The sequence below is a fragment of the Citrus clementina genome, unplaced genomic scaffold (assembly GCF_000493195.1).
Source record: "Citrus clementina cultivar Clemenules unplaced genomic scaffold, Citrus_clementina_v1.0 scaffold_5, whole genome shotgun sequence".
Lineage (NCBI taxonomy): Eukaryota > Viridiplantae > Streptophyta > Magnoliopsida > Sapindales > Rutaceae > Citrus > Citrus x clementina.
The window spans coordinates 4913977-4922044 of NW_006262201.1; the positions used below are offsets into that span (position 1 = coordinate 4913977).

Sequence of the window (8068 nt, forward strand, 5' to 3'; positions counted from 1 at the left end):
CATTTATCTCTCCACTTGAAACCCAAATTCTGTAATGAAACCAAAAGGATATTATTGAAGTTAAGCAAATGATTTATACATATTTGAGAGAAGAGAAGATATTCCATATAATATATTCCTGGGTAGAATTTGATTCAAATACTTCTTGTTTCTGAATTAGATGACAAATCGAGAGAGCAAGGAGCAAAAATGACCTGAGGCTGAGGATGATTCAAATACGGCCATTTAAAACCAATGCTAGATGCAGGGGAGCAGGAACATGCCTGCTTCTAAGCTGAATGAGCATTCTGCTTCATTTGCAATTTGCGTCGCCCAGTGATCCACTCATCCAACACATCTTCAATATCGTAGGATACGTCCTTGAGCCGACCCAGCCAAAGTCTGACGGACTTCTCCTTCACTTGCCTCTGCTCTGCATCACTGGCCACAGCATGAATCGTTTGAAGATGGCTTGTAAGCTTTTCAACATCCTGTTCAACCCCCTTAACTAGCTTCACCTGTTGTGTCGCCTCTCCAGCAGAAAAGGAAATCAGCTGCTCTAAGAGAGGAAAAACGATGGCATCAACCATGGTGTTGGTGAATAATGCTAAAAGGCAATTACGTTGAGAGAATGCATCCAGCCTTTTGCGTTCTTTTTATATGCTGCGTCTCTGAATCTGCAATAATGCAAAGGAGTCCCCACACGCTCAACCTGATGCAAATGGCATGCAATCGGAGGGAAGTTTCAAAGCTTATAGAAGATTAAGAAGTGATTTTTGTTTGTAATGGATGAAAGTAATGCAAAGGAGACCCCACACGCTAAAGCTGATTGGGAAATTAAGTGGATGTAAGTGACACGCAATTGCTGGGAAGTATCAAAGTAATTTTTGTTTGTAATAGTAGATGCAACTAATCTGTCGAGAACAGTTGTAAATAACTCACTTTTGTAATGTAGAAAATCTTTGTTGTTTGTTCTTTTGTATTCATTTGTGGTGATTATTTATTTATTAACTTTCCTACGTAGTTGATTAATCACCTTTTTCATTTTCAAATCAAAATGTGGTTATATTTTTCCTTTTCACATATCTGACTTTTATTCATCAACATTGACATCGAAACGTTCAAGGATTATTAATGATGTTTTCGAAAGCTTATTTGATTTGCTAGTTTTAAATTACATATCTATACCCCAAGGTTTGAAAAAATGATTACATAGATCTTCTGGGCCAATGTGTGATTAGAATGACAGTTAAAGAATTAATAGGCATCATTATCATAAATTTATAGTTAATAAAGCAAAATAGTCTGGTTAAAAATAAAAAATATAAGGTTAATAATGGCCAAAAAATCTGGTCAATGAATGCACAATGTCTTGTATGAAAATCCAAGTTTGTACTCTTTTGTTGCAGTACACATTCTAATAACTCTTTGCTTTCTCTCATTTTTAGTCCTTGAGATGAAAACAAAAATTATCAATGTATTTTACTAATTCCTTTGTTTTAATATCTCATTATTAGTCCTTGTTGCAGTACACATCTTGATGCTGAATTTGTCCATTGTCTCTTAATTGAGTTCTTGAAAATCGCTAACAAAATGAATTAATATTATACTTGGCACCAACTGATACTCATTATCAAGCACACCCACCTATAGAGAGCAGTAGTATAATGCTCAGAGAAGCCAGAAAACCTGTGGTGTTGAAAAATAAAATGCAAGTGTAACGATGTGCAGTTGCATGACCTTGGGAAGAAGAAAAAGAAGTGTCTTGCCAAGGACTATGAGGAGGGTTCACACCAGCTTGGAAAGCCATAGTAGCAGTCAATGATGCCACCACCATTAAGGCATTTCGCATTTTTTTCCAACCAATCATCTTCCAGCTTCTTAATTGAATTTTCAACTCCTTTGCCTTGTTGCTTTTGGTTATTATTTAATTTATTTTCAAGGGATATTAAGCTGTTGGTCTGTTCATTTGCTGACAATTGAACATCCTTTGCTCTATAGATGGCCCAGCACGTCAAAGCAACTCCCCAATCTCCCAATCTTTCTTGTCTCTTTTGCTTTGTGCTAGTGTATCCAATGCCATGAAGCCATTTGCATTAAAAGCATTCACCTCTATCATAGTTCTAGTTGTCAAAAACCGTATGACCTGCATATTTGATTATTAGTATATGATAAAAAGAAAGCATAAATTTCAATTTACATACCCCCACTTAGAATGACAATATTCTTCAACTAATTCCACGAGGTTCTGAAAACATAACTTTACTCCATTTGTCGTTAAGAAGATAAAAAGAATTTCATCAACACACCCTCATTTTGCCCTCATCTTTTAAAATGAAAATAGTAGTAAATTGATAATTTCATATCTTGCAAGTAAATTAAAGATTGTCATTTTAGTTGGGGTAAATCAAACTATACCCAAATACAAATGTTCATTAAAATAAATGAGTGCCTATAACATGATCTGCATTTGATTTCCAAACTTGTTATTTGAAAAGCAAGCCAAAATTGACCTTCTAAAGTAACTCTTGCTTGCTACAAATCAAATTATTGGGAACTGGTGGAGATAATTTAATTCATTAGAAAAACTCTTAAGATTGTGATTGATTTGAACTTGAAGATTTTTCACCCATAGGTATATTTATTTCTTTCCAGCACAAACAAATTATGTACTTTACAAATGTGAATAAAACAGTACGTCAGTTTGTTTACCTGCAACTGCGAGCTGCGTGATAGTCATGCCATAATCATCCTCAGCATTCAAAAATTGAGGATCATCCATATTGTCCAACAAAAATTTCAGTGCATCCAGCTGATTATGTTTCACACACAGATGTAAGATGGTCTCACCCCAAATCATCGTGGCTGAAGCTGCAAGCGGTCTGGTTCTGAACAACTCTTCCAAGACATCAATCCGTCCTTTCATGGCTGCCAAATGAAGAGGGCTCCATCCAGATCGCCAGCAAAACACCAGGCAGGATTAACTTGTAAAAGTGCTTTTATCTTGTCAACATGAACCTTTTGTGATGCTATGTGAAGTGCTGAAAATTGATTTGAGTCCAACTCTCCAGCAAGCTCTGGCTTTTGTCGTCTAATCTCTCCCTCAAAATCCACATGCCCAAGCAATGCTGCCGCATGCAAAGGAAACTCAGAGAGACAATTCACCCCAACTCTGCCTATGATTAATTGATCCTGCTGAAGCAACTCTAACAAGGTAGGCTCACACCCTTTTAATGCTGCTTCATAAAGCATGCTTTTCATTGTTTCTATATCCAGTGCTATTGATCTTTGATGTCTGGGAAATTTTGCTAGCATTAATCAAAAAGTATAAACTTTAGATTAATTAAAGACCAGCAACTCGACATTCATACATACAGAGCCTTGAGTAGACTTTAGATAAAGTAAAAAGTTGTGTCTAATTTTTCAAAGCATTTAATCTATTTCGTTCTTAGTTTCCATCCTGGGGACCTGTACTGTTTGATATTTTGATATGTTAGAAATTTTACTTGTAGAATTATAAGACCTGCCTCTTGAATTTTTTATACACGTACGACCCTAATGCATGGGGTTCGGGTAAAATGTGAAAGAGCTGATCATTTTTTTTTTAAATCAAATTGTTTGTGGTGATGTACGAATTTCTTTGAAAGAGTTTAGGAGAGTGACAACTTTTTTAATTCTCAGAATTTACAGTCATAATATTCATCATCTCATTAACTAGTCTAACAATTATTATTATTATTCATTATTGTTGTTAAATGACAATTAGTTGTGAGAAGGGCTTCATTACTCTGTTTTGTCTACTCATATTTGACACTGATAGCCCACATCCCAATACAACTCTTAAAATTAAAAATTAAAAAATTAAAAAGACAATGTTATTAGTACCTTGCCATCATCGTTGGCGCGGCGCTCTACCAGTTTCCAGCAAACGTAGACAACCAAAACAATTCTGATGAAGTTTAACTTGCGAGAAACAGTGAAAATGTTGATAATAAAATCCCGAGTTATTGTTCAAGAAATTCTGATAACGAGGAAAATCCTGGCAATAAAGGCTGCTCGCTCCAAGCTGCAGCTATCAAATCCTCAAAATTTCCAGCTGCAGCTAAATGTAACTGCACAAAATTAAAAGAAAAAGAAGCTAACATTTTTCATCCATTACCCTTAGCCAGACTTGTATGAATTGACATAAGGACACTAGAATTTCAGTTCCAACCCAACAATTAATCATAAAAAATTGAACTGCAAATCAGGTTAAAATGAGAGAACAATGGAGGCTTGGTCATTAAGCAGTTTTGACTTACCACCTTTGCTGATCATTATCTACAGAATATATCTATGAATTCGCTGCCTGAGTCCAGGAGCTGGTTTCATATTCTAAATTAATGTAGATTTGTGAATCTCAGGTAATGGTTCAAACATGTCAAGAATTTACAGCCTTTGACAAGTTGAGCCACCACAGCTTCATTCATTTATTTACACGTGTAAAATATTAGAAAATATTGCGTATTCTTTAGAGACAAATTGATTCAAAATAATTAATGCTTTTCAAGGGATAGCAATTTTCCAAAAAGAGGCAACTGCTCACTATTTTTGCCATCAATGAGTGCTGAACTCTTTAGATTGGTTAATGAGATCATCCAGCTGGGGAAAACAGCGTTGCCTCTGTATGACTCCATTGCTAATTCCTTTAAATTGACTCCTCCTTCTTCTTCCTTGTCAAAATAAAGTCTCAAATCAATGAGGTTTTCCATTTTGTCGAGCTCTAATCTCTTAGCCTCACCCCCATCTGACGCGTTTCAAAATCCTCTGCTCCGTCCTCTAAACATCTGTCAGCAATCTTCAAATTTAAAACATAAATCAATGATAAATCTGCAAAATAATTTAAACTTCCAACTTAATTTTCAGTTTTTTAAATTAATATATATTTTACCTGTCTATGCGCGCCAAAATATTTTCTGATGACATCATAATAACAACTGGTGTCTCTCCGAGAGTATATGATTCCTGCTCAAGATTAAAAGAAAAAATTAAAAAAAAAACGAAAAAAACAGATTGAGAAATGAACGAAAATAGATTTCGTAAACTAAGAAAATAATTGTTGAATAAAGAAAGTTAAACAGAGTTGTTATCTTGATTTCTTTAAGATATCAACTCTGTGATTATCAAATCCACGTTTAAACCCTGAATCCAGTGCACGATTGATTAGAAATTAGCTCGAAAATTTTATTCAAAAATACAGAAAATTGATCCTAATGTTTGAACTTTGAATCAAGATCAAAATTCACCCACATCAAAGCCATTAGCGCCCTGCTCCTCATCTGATCCAAGGAATTGCAGAGCTCTCCTTCGGCTATCATCAACAGCCACGACATGAACTTCCTCAGTATCAGACGCCACAAGTCAAAACCGTCGATCCTATGAAACATCAACCTCAGTGTAACGACGCCGTTTGTCGCCGTCATGTCCTCAAAACGGTAGAAAGAAGAAAGAATATCTTTGAGCAAGAGGCAAAAACATGACACCCGGCCTGCTTGTTAAGACCTCTACTTTTTATACGCTGCCCGTAGTGTCTTATCTGTCTGTCTCATTTATTTCTTTTCTCTGTCAAATCAAATCTCTCTCTCTCAAAGAAATCTCGTTTCTGCGGTGCCCTTTTTTTTCCCGTTTTAATTCCAGCCTCTATTAAAGCTCGGATTCTTAAGTCCAACTTTGGTGAGAGTGAGATCTCCAACTTAAGACATCATTATCTCATCTTCTCATATCTCATCGCGGTGCTATTAATTTTTGCTTTGGTCAAACATATAATATTTGGGTTTGTTGGCCTCTTTAAAATAGTAGAATGTGTCCATTAATTATTAGTTACCTCGAAATAACTTAAGGCACCAAGTTGAAAATTAGACCCACAATCACAAACATGTGCTCATTTTCCACTTTTGATCCTTTCTTGTACCCCTCTTTGCATTTATTTTCACTTTTGATACTCTTTGGCTTTTGTTATTTGAAAATTGGTGGAGGGCTACTGTGACTGCCTTGATAATTAAGCTTTGACTGGAGTAATATGCTGCCACTTAACAAAGCATCTTGGAGCTTGTCCCTATCAGATGGTGCGGGCAACTTTAACGTAGGTCCTAGGTCAAGTGTTTCATTGCATAAAAGAGCGCACTACCTAGCTGCTTGCCAGCACTGGGCAAACAGATCGAATATATTTTACTCCCTATATTTAGGGAGTAAAATATAGTTAAAGATTTTCCACTAGAGGTTGGTGCTAGCTAGACCTAAACATAAGCCATTCAATGTCTCCTCTATTATTTAATTTGTGTTTCTTGTTTCCACAACGGCCCCATCCCACCCATCTCGGTGGTGTTCAAGAGATTTAAGATGGGGATTTTTTATATTGGTTTTTTATCATCTTTTCCAAGAGAATTATTCTTTCGTCACTGTCTGGTATTGCTTTTGTAAACCTGATTGTGGATGTTTGACTAGGGCAATATGCTAACACCGTGATAAATGTATTAATTCATGTCCTTTTTCAGTCCATGTACACCATGCAGATTATAGATTGCTCTTACTCTTTTCCACATCCCCATTCGTCACACTTCTTTCCTCTTACATGGAAAAGGCACACATAATAATTTGCCTATATAAACTCTCTCATTGTACCCTTTGTTGAATCACAAACTTGCTTCTTAATCCAATTCAGTGGATTAGTAGTTAGTAAATTAATTAACGTCCCCAACTCTTTTAAGTCTTGCTGCCTCCTATTAACTTGCCTTTTCTAGTGGAAGAGAGATTTATAACAGAAAAGGTAAGCAAAGAAATGGAAGTGCGGAGGCGTGACCCTTGTCAAAGGTACGAATTCATTCTGTCCTCTTCTCTTCTCTTCTCTTCTCTTCTCTCAAGTATACACAGATCATTTGCTTAATTACAAGAATATCCTTTCGTTTCATTACAAAATTTGGGTTTCAAGAGGAGAGATAAATGTATTAATTCATAATAAAGAATATGATATTTTGCAGGTCATACACTGTGATTAACATGTCCAACACTGTAACCCATATACATCCACCAACTATTATTGGGTAAGCGTTTACTTTCATTCTGTAAATATATGTTTAAGAGAAGGAATAAGAAGTTAAGATTTTACAGTAGGGGAGATTGTCAATTTCTCCCCTACGGTGATCAATATATACCATTTGTTGCCCTGTTATTTTTATAACGGCCAATAATCTCTCTAACAGTATAAGTTTATAATATTATTATTTTTTATATTTATTATGGATTAAATAAATCACGTGAATGGAAATGAAAATAAAAAATTAAATATTAAAAAATATATATATATTTTGATGTGAAAAATAATAATAAAATATTTTTATTGTACTTTTTATTTTATAGACATTTTCTTATAATAAATATATAAGAAAATTATGATAAGAAAACTTGAATGATAAATAAATAATATTATAAAATAAATAATAAAATATTTTCTTTTACTTTTTATATTCAATTTTTAAATATTTTAAAATATTTATTAGAAGAAAATGTTCACTAAATAAAAAAGTACAAAAAAGTTTTATTATTATTATTTTTTGTTCACATCAAAACATATACTTCTTATTTTTAATACTTAAATTTTTTATTTAGTTTCTATTCATATAATTTATTTAATTTATAATAAATATAAATAAAAGTGTATTTGAAAATAGGAGTAATATTGTATACTTATGCGGTTAGGAAGTTATTGGCTAATATAAAAACAACATGGGGTAAATTGTATATATTGATTACATTAGAAGGAAATTGGCAATGAAATTGGCAATCTCCCTTTACAATAGTGTCCATAGATCATTTATATTACTTTTACGCAAAACTTTATTATGCAAATTAAGTGATTATATCATATTTTGATGGTTTGGCAGTGTGCAAAATTTCTCATCATCATCGGCACCATACCACACAATCTTTGTATTTCTAATCCCATTGCTTGTTGGAGTTATTGAAATTAATAATGTTCAAAACAGAAGTAAATCCTTGATTGAAACGCACTTGATGAGTATGTGCCTGTTTCTGTTGGCTATACTCATCTACG

General features: G+C 34.1%; 1 pseudogene; it reads right to left on the reverse strand.

Annotated features, from left to right (window-relative positions):
- Window positions 1-269: 269 nt before the first annotated feature.
- Window positions 270-3294, reverse strand: LOC18041514 (annotated as a pseudogene).
- Window positions 3295-8068: the final 4774 nt, after the last annotated feature.